The sequence below is a fragment of the Sycon ciliatum genome, chromosome 9 (assembly GCF_964019385.1).
Source record: "Sycon ciliatum chromosome 9, ocSycCili1.1, whole genome shotgun sequence".
Taxonomy (NCBI): domain Eukaryota; kingdom Metazoa; phylum Porifera; class Calcarea; order Leucosolenida; family Sycettidae; genus Sycon; species Sycon ciliatum.
The window spans coordinates 11,998,217-12,012,970 of NC_088651.1; the positions used below are offsets into that span (position 1 = coordinate 11,998,217).

Below are 14,754 nucleotides of genomic sequence, written 5' to 3' on the forward strand. Positions count from 1 at the left end.
TGCAGTGCCGTTCAAACCTGGCGCGAGATACGCACAGAAGTACGTTTGTACGATTTTCTTGACCCGGGTTGATTTCAACCCTCCCCTTGGGGGGAGGGTTGAAATCAACCCGGGGCGAAATTTCAATCCGGGTCAAGCGCAATGCGTCATGTAAACGCGCCATTAGAGAGGTTCCGGGGTACGATTTTCCGTGCCAAAATCCGTATGGGCGCTCCGGATTTTTTCCAGGCGTGCTCCATACGATTTTTCGGCACGAGAATCCGTGTGGACTGGCTTTCATACGAACCATGCTTCGTATGGATATTTTTGCGTCATCGGGTGCAGAAAGATTTTTCGCGTACAAATTTGGTACCAGAAACATCGATTTTCGCGGGAAGTTTTGATTTCGGTACAAATTTTCAAAATAAAAAGGCATAGCGCGGGAATGTGACGTGTTTGCGATCGTAACCTAGGCAATGACGGCAAACACATAAGTTCCGTACCCCGGAACTTTTCACTTGGTTCCGGAGTACGATTTTTCGTGCCAAAATCCGTGGAGGCTCTACGGATTTTTTATACGTCGTTTTCGAGCAGTGAAAAGTTCCGGGGTACGGAACTTATGTGTTTGCCGTCATTGCCTAGGTTACGATCGCAAACACGTCACATTCCCGCGCTATGTCTTTTTATTTTGAAAATTTGTACCGAAATCAAAACTTCCCGCGAAAAATCGATGTTTCTCGTACCAAATTTGTACGCGAAAAATCTTTCTGCACCCGATGACGCAAAATCTCCATACGAAACATGGTTCGTATGAAAGCCAGTCCACACGGATTCTCCGTGCCGAAAAATCGTATGGAGCACGCCTGGAAAAAATCCGTAGCGCCCATACGGATTTTGGCACGGAAAATCGTACCCCGGAACCTCTCTAATGCTCGAAAACGACGTATAACAAATCCGTAGAGCCTCCACGGATTTTGGCACGAAAAATCGTACTCCGGAACCTCCCTATTCACTTTGTGCACATGGCGGGTTGAAATCTGACCCGGGTCGAACTCAACCCGGGTTGAAACGCTTCATGTAAACACAGCCTCACAAGAGTACACACAAGTACATGGGGTGGTCTCGCCCGCGCATAAGGGCGCACTCGTACTGCGGCCTGGGCTTTCCCCAGTACGGCTGCCCGCCATTGCAGGCCAGACACCCTATTGTTGCGCGCCTAGCCAAGCGCGTGGCTTTTGCCTGCTGCTCGGTTGTCAGCGATAAGTACGGTTTGCCGTACGCTTCAAACCAGGGAGTATTGTACTACTCCCTGCTTAGCGCTTCAAACCAGGGAGTAGTACACGGTATTGTACTACTCCCTGCTTCAAACCAGTACAGTCTTCTTCTTCCTGGTGACAGTGAATTTTGAATCGCGGTGTGAGGAAGATTTTAGCTTGCCTTTGGCCCTCTGTTCTCGTGTGGAGGGGTAAGGACTTGGACCAAAACCTGAGCCCTTTGGTATATTGACAACTGAAGAGGTGCTTTTCTTTGCTCCGCGCACTTCAGTTCAACATTCGAACACGCGGAGAGCTGTTTTTCCCAAGCTGGGCCAAGCCCTTCCAACTTCTGCCAAAGCGCTCTCGCCAGCCGGAGATCACACAAGAATCATGCTAAGTGTGCCTGGCAAGGTAAGAGAGTGCACATCTTTGGACACCCGCGTAGTTAGGTAGGGGGTTGGTTAGCAATCTGGGGTTTCGAAGGGCCACACTGGATAATTGTTGTTGCTTTTTTATTTGAATTCGCAAAACCAAACGGGCAATAAGCCCAATTACATGGAAGCGAATAAAAGAATGCTGAGAATGAGGCATTTTGGTGCATATTATTTCAAGTGGAAATACTGATCCCGGAAGGTACTGCAAATAGGTACTGTACAATGAAAATCTGAAAAGACCATGATATTGAAATCGAACAAATCGGTCGAATGCCATAGTGTGCATGTTCGGCTCCCCGTTGTGGGCCATTTGACCTGCAGATCATGTGTGTCGGCTTGTCAACATTACATTTTTGTATTGTGCTCGGAAGTATGATAGCTTTGCGCCTCGTCATGATTTACTTTCTCTTCCTCTGTTCCATCAAACTCTTGGCAAACACTTGCAACAATATGCTTTTCGTACTGGGGGAATCCCCCTATAACTAATTCTTATGATTTTGCACTCATTACCACAATACTGTTATACTTCCCAATCCGTTGCTCCCAAAAATGGCCACTTTGTCCGGTTTACCCTATCCTTGGCCATGTACATACAATTATCCCTTCACTGTGCATAGTTCGAAACTCCCCCCCCCCCCCTCCCTCGCACACAATGGTTGCCTCTTTGCTTTGTCATACCACAACCATTCAATGCGGTGAACCTCTCGATAGGCGATTTGCCTTCGGGTCTTCCTAATAAAGTTATTATTATTATTAGGCCAAGTAAAATAATTGATTGTTTATCGTCCGCGCCCGCCCCAAATTTTCACCCTCCCTGCCGAACTATTTTATTTTTCAATACTGTTAAATGTACTGTATGTACTGCGGTTGAGATTTTCGAAGGTCAAGTCCACAGACTGAACCATAACTTAGTTGCTATGGACTTGAAAATTGAAACTGATCATAAGCTGCCTGGTTTTCTTCTTTTTTCTACGTAACGTTGGTTGTTCCACTTTCCATTATCCTCTGGGGTTGCGAACACCTGCCCTATAATAAAAAATTAAATTAAAAACCTCCCGTCCGCCCCGATTTCTCGAGAAAATCTGATGATAAACAATCAATATATTTTACATGGCCTTAATTCCCGAAACAATTGATTGTTCCCAAAAGACTCACGAGATATTTCCGTCTGAAACAAGCCACTGGACCAGTCGACTACCTCAGCTGACCAGCCACGTATTTTTGTTCACTTCTGTTCCACAGTACAAACGTTGTACAGTGCAGCCAAACATATGTGTTCCCGTTCGTCTGCCCATGTTGTGCAGTCTGTCATGATTATCTGAAGCAATTGACTGTGTTGCACATTGCTGCTCAATGAAATTCAGTCATGTCGCACAAGTTTGCGCCTCGCACAATTCACAGCCCAGTGTTTGCAGGTGTAGGGCTGTGCAACACCCCGTACATACTTGAAGGTTGCGACTGCATTCTATTGAGCAGTGCTGTAGTTGTCTTTACTCTTTAGTGCTATCGACTGGCTTTTCGCACAGTCTCTGTTGATGTCTAGATACATGAAATCTAGCCTTCCCCTAGTGCTCTTATTGTTACACTACCCTGCTATCCAGCCGCTCTCCAACAACCTCTCTCTCTCTCTAGCATGCTCTACTCATTTTCAAACGCTATAAGCGTGTGTCTCACAATAAAATCAGTACCGTGACTGAACATTTCGAGATCAGAGAAAATTGTATGAGCAGAGGTTATCCCTTTGTGGACGGACTGTACGAGTTTCGATCTGATAAGTTTCGATGCTCAAGTTTCAATCTGATAAGATCAAAACTTGAGACGCGAAATTTTCTGGGCGCACCGCACGTTTTCGGCAATATTTTTACACAAATCGAAAGACGAAATTCATATCTTTCCAATGGTGCTAAATTCGCCGGGGTCCTTAGTCAAAATGTTGACCAAATCGGCGGCGCAAAAAACAAAATTGAGAGCTTATGCGAGCATGCAGAACTAAAATTGCAGTACGAGTACTGTCATGGCACGACACGGAAACGGCCTTCGCATGGATGCGGACGATGCCATCGGCATGATTCTGAACTGGAACTCTGATGAGGACAGTTCTGGCGACCCACTTGACGAGTCTGATGACGACGAGTTCGAAGTGGACAGTGATAGTGATGATGATATCCCAGAAAGTCAAGAAAACTATTTATCTGATGGCTTTGCTGATACTGCTAGTAGCGAGAGTGGCGGCGAGGAGGATGATGGTGGAGCTTATCGTATCTACTTTCCGAAAATGTATGGTGTTGTATTGGCTAATGTACACCGATTTCGAGTTAGTACTGATTTTCGCATGTCGCTTCTTTCCTGTACAAATTTGCCAGTCCATAAAGGGTTAAGTGAGTATAGGATTATTTGAGGTGATTTGTATTGGGTAGCAATGCCGTTGCGCATTGGTTTGTGTACTTTTACCATGGCTGGTTACTGCCCTCATCTCTGGGGTTGCTCCCCACATTAGCAATGCGTGCACATGCTACGAGATTGAGTTTAATAATAATAATAATAATAATAATAATAATAATTTGCGATTTGTATTGTCAAGAGGAAAAGACCAAAAGGTTTACACGTAAACCGCATTTGTTCAACACTGGCGATTATATGGATGATATTGATGAGTCGTAACGTGCGACCGTTAGAATAACAATGACCACTGCAGCACGGAAATTCAACGATCTGACGTCAAGCTCCATTACATTTCAAATGCGCACTCTAACAGCCTTCCGACTTTGAATGTTCCATCATTGTGCTAACTGTTGCACGTTATGGCTTAACAATATCATGCTTCTAATTGCCAGTGTTGGACCATCACGGATAACTTGTAAACCTTTGGCCCTTTCTTCTTAATTCTGATCCTTGCCTCTCAATCCGAGTTTAGTGATTTGTATTGTATTTTATTACTTTACTTGGGCATTCCGAACAGACCGTTATGGTCTTCTAACAGGGTGCCCAAGGTGGATGTCCCAATGGAACGTAGAAAAGAACTATTATTTGAAAAAAGGACTGAGGCAGAGTGGCAGACAACATTAGTAACATGTCTTGTCTACGCATGAATCTACACCAGAACCCACCACCAGTCAATTAGGACATGCCTAAGAAGTATTGAATGTCTCGTTCCCTTCATCTCAAAATAGTACAGTGAATGATGGAAATAAAACTAAGAGACTACAACTATAAAGATGAGAAATTCAGAGATTTGAAACTCGGATGTTGAGCCATAAATAAATGTAAAAGAGAAAAGGACATATGGATACGAGTTAAGAGTAACTCTCCAACACTGTAACATGATACTATATACAGTCAGAAAGTGCAATAACTAGGCACAAAACTGACAGAGTACTGAGACATTCGACGTCCTGACACCTAACTTCAACACATCTCCGTAGCGCTAACCGACAGCCTTCCAACTTGGAAGGTTCACGGTTATGGAAAGACCAAAGAGGGGAAGGCAAGCGCAACGAACACGAGCAAAAGCTACAGTCCCAACGGAACAAAGAATGTCGATTGTTACTGGACGATGACGAGACCAGTACGATATTTGACAAAGCGGTCTAACTACAATTCGAAGCAGCAAAGCAGCACACCACCCAACTTGGGTGGGTCATAAATATCAAAGATAAGTAAAGAAAGGGAAGCTTTGCGAAAACGAATTGTACAAGCCGAAAGCCAAACTCCTACAGTACTCCTCATGCATGACATTGTGATGGACTAGTTGACTACAAAACAAGTTGTTTCACACGACGTACGTTTCGCCGTATGGTTCGTGACGGCTCATCAGGTGTGCAATTTGAAACTCGGATGTTGAGCCATAAATAAATGTAAAAGAGAAAAGGACATATGGATACGAGTACTCTGTCAGTTTTGTGCCTAGTTATTGCACTTTCTGACTGTATATAGTATCATGTTACAGTGATGGAGAGTTACTCTTAACTCGTATCCATATGTCCTTTTCTCTTTTAAATTCAGAGATTGTTTATTTTTTTGGACTCAGATGGAGAACCAAGGTTTAATTAATTTTATACAAAGGAGAAAGACCAATTTATAGCATGAGCTGATTGTTTAGTAACTGGTGGTGTTAGTGGACAGTATAGCGTAACTTGTAGTTCCTTGATCAAGAGGAACTCCTTGTGTCGAGACCTCTCTTTCTACGACATAGACATCTGTACCCTTCAAGAAACCAAGTTAACTGCAGGGCTTGACGAGCAGCAAAACGGCTATCGAATTATTTGTTTGTCTGGAGAAAGTAACGTTTCTCCGGGCTCTTCCAGAATCAGCCACACAGTGGAGCCATGTTTTTGATTCCACAAGCGATGGCTACCTGCTCCTCACCGACCAGCCTCCATGACGGTGGTAAAGTCACCAAAAATGCGAAATTTGAACATATTGTGCATGCATGCAATAGAGAATTTGTGCTGAGTACGTCGAGTGGCCATTCCAAAAGTACAAAGCCATTACGCAAGCTGTGACCCTGAAATCTTGTCCATTGGTAGCCAGGGCAACTCTGAGCTGGAAAGTGCAAGTGTTGTATGAGCCCTTTAGCCCCGTACACATTCCCGTATGCACACACTTCCGTACACATATACATGTCTACATCCCTGAACACATGCCCATGCATGCATTCCCCGCTGACCTTTGCCCTGCTGACCTTTTGCCTCCCTTTACTGCATGCACTGCTGACCCCTTTACCTGCTCACCCTGTCTCACTAACTGCATGCACCCCTTTTTCCGCTCACCCTGTCTCATTAACTGTGTGCACCCATTTTCCCGCTCACCTTGTCTCGCTTAATGTATGCACCCATTTTCCCATTCACCCTATTCCCACTTACTGCATGCCCCCCCTTTTCCTCCATAGCTTTAGTTATACCCTGAAGGCTGCGCTTGCGCGGGGTGTACTTCTCCCAGTCCTTTGTTGTAGGCCTAGTCCTTGGATCGATCTCTTTGTGCTATTCTCCTAGTCTAGTCCTTTGTGATATTCCAGTCTCTTTCCTCGAGATAGTAATTATAACCATTCTAAAAGCCCTACGCGTGTACTGAGAGTAGTAGTAACATGAGTACCGTATTTCCCCCTAAGTTAGTACGTACCAATTTTCGAACTTAGCAGCCACATGGGTGACTAACTTTCGGGGGTGGTACTATCTTTCGGGGAGTACTTTTTTATCGGGGATAAATGACACACAGTGGGAAGCCTGCGCAACTCTAGTGTCCGTGCATATGATGTATGTACTGTACGGTGTCTGTACATGTAGGACGGGTACGAACTTACTATCTTTCGGGGAACTGTCTTTCGGGGTGATAACCTCGGCAGTGGAAAGTGTATTTTTTATAGGGGGTACAAAGTCATTGGGGAGAACTAACTTACGGGGAAATACGGTAGTTGTAGTTAGTGGTCCATAATTGACTACATAAGCGATGGCATGCTGCACTCCCCGTATGCCCTTGACAGTACAATTTTAGGCATGGAGTAGTGATATACCAGTATCTTACTACTCCCTGCTACCAAATGCATGGGCGTCGTCATCTTCATCCCGCAGATCGAAAATGTACAGGTGTCGCGTGATTTCACGCAATGTCAAGTTTCTCCGCGCGCACCTTTGTACAACTTTGCTGTAGAAAAGGTCAAAATCGTACACCAAATCGCTTGTCGCATCGCATCGCATCGCAAAAGTTGAGCCAAGCTCAACTTCTGCGATGGCCTGCGATGGCCCAGTTGCGGCAGTTGCGTGGGGTGCGACATGGCTGCGATTTGGGGTTTTCCCGGTTTCGCGTCTGTCGCATCGCGTGTCGCATCGCACAAAAGTTTCTGTGAATCCCGCTTAACTGGAAAAGTTGTGGAGGATAAGAAAATCGAACGGGTCGCCGCGGAACTTTCGCGTCTGGCTGTGGATATTGCATGTCTTCAGGAGACACATTGGTTTGGTTACAAGTGTACAGCTACGCGTGCCCTACCCGTAAGCCAACAGCCAGGAAGTTGCCACTGCGACCAGTGCGACAGATGCAGATACTGATGTTGCTGATGTTGCTCGCCAGCAACATCAGCAAAGGCATCTTCTGACACACTTGAGTCACCAGTTACAAACAATATGTTCTGCGAGTGCTGCAGCTTCCACTGCAACCGCTCTGTGCTATCGTGCCAAGGCATGAAGTGTCACTAGTGCAGCCGTGGTTTGGCCAGAGCAACCAACACAGACCGTAGCTCCTTCTGCATCGTTTGCAATTGCAGTCGGCGTTTCAGTAGACCACATGACCTATCCCGTCATCGCCCCTACTGTTCCAAACCTGCTCAACCCCCCATAGGGTTCGCATAGCCAGAATACCGTGTGTGTGTGTGTGTGTGTGTGTGTGTGTATGTTTGTGTGTGTGTGTGTGGGGGGGGGGGGGGGGGGTGCACGCGCTTGCGCGCGGTTGGCGGGTACACTTATGCCAGATAGTGTAGGATCTGTTGCGAACGGGCTCGGCTGCTTGAAGGTGTATTGTAGTACCTACCACCTTTGTTGGTTTCAGGGTTCATATACTGTCTATTTGAAGTACAGTCAACCTACCCTTATAACGATAACCCCTATAACGATATTTTTCTGCCAAACCAAATCACTCCATTGACTTTTGTATACAACGCCTTACCCTTATAACAATATTGCTGTAACGATATTACCCCTATAACGATATAAAATGGGCTGACCACTCGGCATTTTTCCATTTCATAACAATATCTAGCAAGGAATATGTAGAGGCCCCTATCCAGGTAGGGCAAACGTCACTTGATAAGTCGCTGGGACATGACGAAATGCAATGAGGCACCAGTAATGCCTTGTTGTGAACACAATGTGCATAGAACATACATGCACTTAGGTTTTGATGCTATGAAGAGTGTAAAAAATGAAAAAAATCATGCATTATGATGTACATGTATGAAATGAACCAGTACCCTTATAACAATATTACCCTTATAACGATATTTCTTGGTCTGACGCAAATATCGTTATAGGGGTAGGTCGACTGTACCGTAAAGTCGCGGATAAAAGCCGGGTTTGCATACAAGCACATCGCGGATAGAAGCCTGAAAATCAAACGAGTCAATGCATATAAGCCTGTCGCGCGTAGAAGCCTGGCTTCTATGCAAGCCCGGATCGGGCAGGTCAAGAGTGCATGCGCTATGTACAGTGCATAGTAAAACTGCCGCCATACCGGCAGTCAGTGATAGATCTACGCGTGTCGCGCGTAGAAGCCTGGCTTCTATGCAAGCCCGGATCGGCTGATGTGCATACACACCTGGCAAAAATATCAGTGGTGCATATAACCATGGTTTGCATACAAGCCTGATGCAGAAAGTGGCTTATGTGCTTATAAGCCCGGCTTTTATCCGCGACTTTACGGTATACATAACTTTTAATCATGGACTGCTTCTGGCTAGATTAACTTTTGTGTAATCAATGGTGCTAGAGAAGCTTATAATCAGATCCACTCTGATTTAGCCACCCACACTAGTGCCAAGTATTACCTTCACTGGGGGCAGGGGTAACTGCAGTTGGATTCCGGGACGGATACCCTGATGCCGCCAATCCTTTTTCTGCACCTTGTCCTCACCCACTTACTGAGGTGTTGCGTGGTTCAATGGCCAATTGAGTCATCTTTCCAAGATTCCTTTTGAGTCTCTCTCCCCTCTCCCGGGGAGGCCCACGTGACCAGTTTTGGCAGTGAGCAACAAGTACAAGTGTGTGTGTGTGTGTGTGTGTGTGTGTGTGTGTGTGTGTGTGTGTATGGCCGCGATAACGTAACATTTCTGTGGGTGGGTGTAGCCAGCTTTTATGCCAACATTTATTCATGTGTTTGACTGTTTGTATGTGTTTTCAGATGAGGCTTCTCTCAACTATTTTCTTGGTGGTGATCCTAAACGTGTTCACTGGTGAAGTTTCTGCCAATAACCAGAGTACCGCAGGTCAGTTGCAGCAATAAACAGTTTCCTCTGGATACAGCGGCCCTACATACCAAATGTTTGATCATTGCTTTCATTCTTCATTTCTACATGACCAACAATTTACATGTCATGGCTAAGCGCAGCACTGGGGCAACAACTGCCATGCCATCATATAATATCATTCCGCCGTCTTTTTGAGTATAAATTAGAGGAAAGGCTGCAGGGTAATAGCGGGCGATCTGGAAAATACCGGACCAATGTTCCACCAAAAAGGAGCTTAGGATTGCATGCACAGGATAGGCTTTGAACGGGCGTCTCGAGATTTTGATCGATGTATGTACAGTATATGGTTCAGGCTGCAAAGCCAGACAGGCGCACACATGCTTCTTCAAGCAATTGCAGGTGTTGGAAGTTGTGTGTATTCGCACTCGTGACCCTGTGTTATGTAAACAGAAAGAAAACGTCGTGTCACTCACACTTTTCAGTGGCGGGTGTAGAAGAGAGGGGGGGGGGGGAGGTGCCCCCTCAAACATTTCGACCTGGTTTGAAAAAAAACGCCAGACAGCTGCATGCATGGGCGGTCGACTCTACGCGGTGGGAAGCACTCTTGCGAATCTGTACACTACGGTGTTGTGTACGGTAGGTGCGTCAGGCGAAATAGCACGTCATAGTACATTTGAGATCAGTGGGAAGAAGATGACGACGTCCACTAATTTAGTATCTGTGCACACGAATCTGCTGTGTGTGTGACTCTGTGTGTCAGCTATGATATCATCTTCTGTGGTTTCATGCCTAGCATGTACGTCTGAACCATCCTGCAAAGTTTGAATGACGTAGGTTGAGCGATCGCTCCGCGAAACATACTTTTTGAAATTCTCTTCATAGTATATCTTCCACCATTGAAATTTCGAATTTCTTCAAAAAAAGTGCTGAGAGGGGTGGCTTGCAACCTCGATATGGCTTGTTCCAGGCATGCTTTGGAGCCATCTTCTGTTGAAGTAGTGGCGGGGATCTGCGCTGCAACTGCTACAACAAAAAATTTCAAATTTCAAGCCTTTTCACGACGGAAGATGGAGTTCTTTATGGAGACGGACGTCGCGGCAAAGGACATGGTGTCCGACTTCTGGCGTCTGGTGAAGCCAGGGATCATTTATCCAGTCAGGTCGGCAGCCTAACCGTCGGTAAGCTTGTGTTTGGATCCCGTTCTGCTCGATGTGGTAGATCACAAACAATTTGATATCGCACAAATTGATCTCAGCATCGTGCGTACGGTATTTTATATTCAGAAAATCCCGAAGTGTCTCTGTGTGGCCGTCCTATGCCACGAGAAACTCCAATCAGGCTCCTATGTCCTCTGCCTTCATGATTGAATGTCCACTTCGTTTGAACAACGAACACAACAATCGAGGACGGCTTTGCAATGAAAAATACAGCTATACTGGAGCTGAAAAAAAGAAGAAAAAAACGTGTTCAGGATGAGACTCGAGTACACGCATACTCTCCCAGCGCGTGAAACGCAAATTTTGTGAAAAATGCGTGTCGCCGACTGACCAGAAAATTTCGCCTGACGTGGCTGGGTGATGTCCTTGAGCCACAAGAATCTCATCACGCCACGGTCTTCTGTGTGGAGCGACATCTGTAAGAACGCTTTCTCGATGTCGCTTGCTATTCCGATTGGGAACGTTCTGAATCGCATGAGGATGCCAGCTAAATCTGGAAGCAAGAAGGACCGCGATGGAGGCAGTCATTCAGACTGCTTGCTGAACTACTGGACTTCGTTGATGCATCATAGACAACGCGTACCTTGGTTGTAGGTTTGTCGGGTCGGACAACACAATGGACAACACACGTCGGACAAGACTGGGCTGGTCCTGTACCACCATTTCTACAATACCATTGGTAGCTTGTTCTTTCATGGTGCTGTCATACTTCTCAAGCAACTCTGGTTGTTTGGAGAGTCGGCGTAGAAGGGACCGGAGGCGTCCGTACGCCAGGCCCCAGTCTTCCTGAAGATCTAGCTGTGTAGGGTCAGAGCGCCAAGGCCATGATACCACATACCTGCCACCTTCGAACGTTACTGATTTCTGGAAGGCTTCGTGGGCTTTGTCATCATCGCTGAGTTCACTTTCGGGAGCAATTCCAATTCCTTCCAGGTTCCAGAATTGCTTCAGATCGAATTCTGCCTCAAGTTTGTTGCTTTCTGTAGCTACGACAAAAGTTGCTGTTTTCAGACCTGCTATCTTTGCAGCAATATGCGCCACACATAGCGCATTTTAGGATGTGGAAAACACTCTGTTCTTGCCATTGTCAACTTCAGCATTTCGAATTCAGGATCTAGCACGTGTGTGCGCATCTGTGTGTGTGTGTGTGTGTGCCTGTGTGTGTGCGTGTGACTCCAGAGCTGAGTGGGAATACCTTTTGCCCAGCATCATCGGCCATAACTAGTGTATCAATCCCTTCAAGCCTCTACTTGAATTACACTTCAGCAAAAGCACTGTGCAGCAGGAACAATGGCACAATTCTCTCTGAATCGTCGTTCCAAGCTGGCTGCTCCCCTCGTAATGTCTTTGCATGGAGAGGATTGCCAAATGCCGAGAACAAAGCATTAACCACATATGGCAATTCACATGTCCTAGCAGCGCGTTTACGTGTTGTGTGTGAAATACGTGAGTCGATGTTCATTTTGTTTTAATTCCCGTATTCAGGTATAATAAGGAGATCATGTATGTACAAAACATGTATTGGTAATAACTTTGGCATACATCAATATTTTTCAACCAAACTGCCTGTATCGATACACTGGGTTAGTTGTCATCGATTTCCGACATCAAATGTCTATTATAAGCAGAATGACGTCATCAGTGCTTCTTTTTATGTTCAGATTTCAACCCAAAATGCGGAGAAAAAAACAGTAAGACCACGATGCCTGGTGAATTGGATAGCCTTTGGGCCCTAGAGAAAGGATATTAGAGGATATTGTACATAGATTACAACATTTCGCTGGAAAACAGTATCGAATTGTTTCACCATACGCACTGTACATTTTTAGTATACAAAGCTGTCATACCTCCTGGTCTGCTCAGACTCACCACCGCGATTTTTTGTTTTGTTTGTGTAGTATCGATAACCAGCACATTCCCGCTTGCTGGGATGTACAGCTAGCCAATGCAACAACTCTCATTTGCCAAAGGCATTCCCCACGCTCCGCATTTATGGAGGAAGCTGTCATCATGAGGAAAGAATGGAATGGGGGCACTTTACGTCCTGGTGGAGCATCAAGCAGCTTGGTTCTCTTATGGGGGGTGCTGAGGGTATCGACAGGAGATTTTGCTGGCATCCCAGGCATACATTAGCATGTGCAGCCTCTGGCTGCGGCACAAGCATGTGTCAGAAAGGTCCAGGCTCAAGCTGCACAGCTCGCTTGTGCTGCCTGACCTCCTTTACAACTGTGAGACATGGAGAGTGCCCCAGGCAGTCTTTCAGCGACTTGACTGTTTTCACCGCCGACAGCTCAGAGACCTAAGAACTAGAAAATGAGCCGGAGTCAGAGCCTCCCCTTCCTCCAAAGACCCACATGCAGTTAACGGTCTAGTGTTGATGATAGCAGCTGCTTCACTTAGTACGGTGTCCAGGTGGGTCGGCCATAGACAGCGTCAGCCAATTGACTCCCTCAGCGCCCGCTTAACGACGCAAACTAGGCACTCGTATACTCCTCCCATCCAGGGGGCATGTTCTACGATGAACGACCATTTGATGGCTTGGCCGGCTGCCTAGCTTTGGACATCGGCATCTTCTGTGGTGTCTGTCCAAGCTTGCCGTAAGGCTTGGTCGGCTACTGTGGGGCGTTGTCAGACCACATATGAGAAGGACATCCACGGTGCGCAATAAACCGACGGAGACATAGAATAAACTGATCGGCGGTCATATCACTCACTAGCTCCAGGTGAATGGCTCGAGTGACGAAGCAGGTGAATAATACAACCCATGCTTTCTTCACTGAGTATAATACTGTACTGAGTATAATACTGTACTGAGTATAATACGGCACTGAGTATATTATAATAATACTGCACTGAGTATAATACTGTACTGAGTATAATACTGTACTGAGTATATTTCTTCATGCATTCTTCGCACCGAACTCGGATTTCACCAGCAATGGTCCGAAGTAGTCGAACTCCGCAACTAGAGAATGCAACTGCTCGATTTACGTGCTCTGTTGGTAGGGGTGCCATCTGTGGGGTTGCAAAGGGTCCACCTTCGACTTTGCGACACACCCAGGCACGTGCGCAGGGGGTTCCCCTTTGCCCGGAAACTCCCCAAATGTTCCAAACGAGCAACGTTTTTGGGCATTTTTTGGTAGGGCGCATTATCGATCTGGCAAGAATGGCAAAACTTCAAAAGATCGTAACTCAGTCAAATCTCGCTCAAATCCAACGTTCCAAATATCCAGGTCAAATAGAAAACTCTTAGCTGTCGGTTGAAACAATTTGCGAATCGCTGCGAGCAATGAATCGTGAGATAAATCATTCGTAAGTTGAGCCGCGATCTCGGCAATTTCAAAAGCGCACAGTGCGACTTGAGTATCGAGATTTTGAGATTTTCGTCGCACTGATTTGCTCAAATTTGCAGGGGCTTCACTAGTGATACTTTCAAGAGCACATAAGGCAAAAAAATCGAAACTCTGCGATCAAGAAAAACGAAATCGTTGGAGCAGGATGCGTTTGGGGCTGTTTGAGGCATTTTTCGAACCGTCGCTGCACTCTACCGCTATAGCCTATAGCGCTGGATATGTGAATGACTGTACTGTGTCCTGGCTATCATGGTCAAGCTCCTTCTCATCCGGGTACCTTTCCACTTCCAGGAAGCCCAAGATAATGAAGATTGAGTGAGTAGAATTGAAGTTATGATCCAAACAACACCAAAAAATGCATAATTTTGAAAATTTCCTAGGGCTCTTTAGAAAGGGTTAAAACTTAAAACTCATTGTTTGGATTCGGTTGGAAACCCCCCTAGAGGTGACCCTGCGTACGCGCCTGCACACCGCACATTGTGTAATCTCGCTCTTCACAGTTCGTCTTTCGCTGGGAATCCAATATATCTGACGTAGCCGTGCAAGAGTGTGCAATCGCCCACT

At 46.0% G+C, this 14,754-nt stretch overlaps 1 long non-coding RNA gene across 1 annotated transcript; it reads left to right on the forward strand.

Annotated features, from left to right (window-relative positions):
• Positions 1–1,359: 1,359 nt before the first annotated feature.
• LOC135825166 (uncharacterized) lies at positions 1,360–12,115 on the forward strand. Its single transcript, XR_010555029.1, has 4 exons — positions 1,360–1,444; positions 1,525–1,646; positions 9,554–9,638; positions 12,017–12,115. It is a non-coding gene; the product is annotated as an uncharacterized LOC135825166 (long non-coding RNA).
• Positions 12,116–14,754: the final 2,639 nt, after the last annotated feature.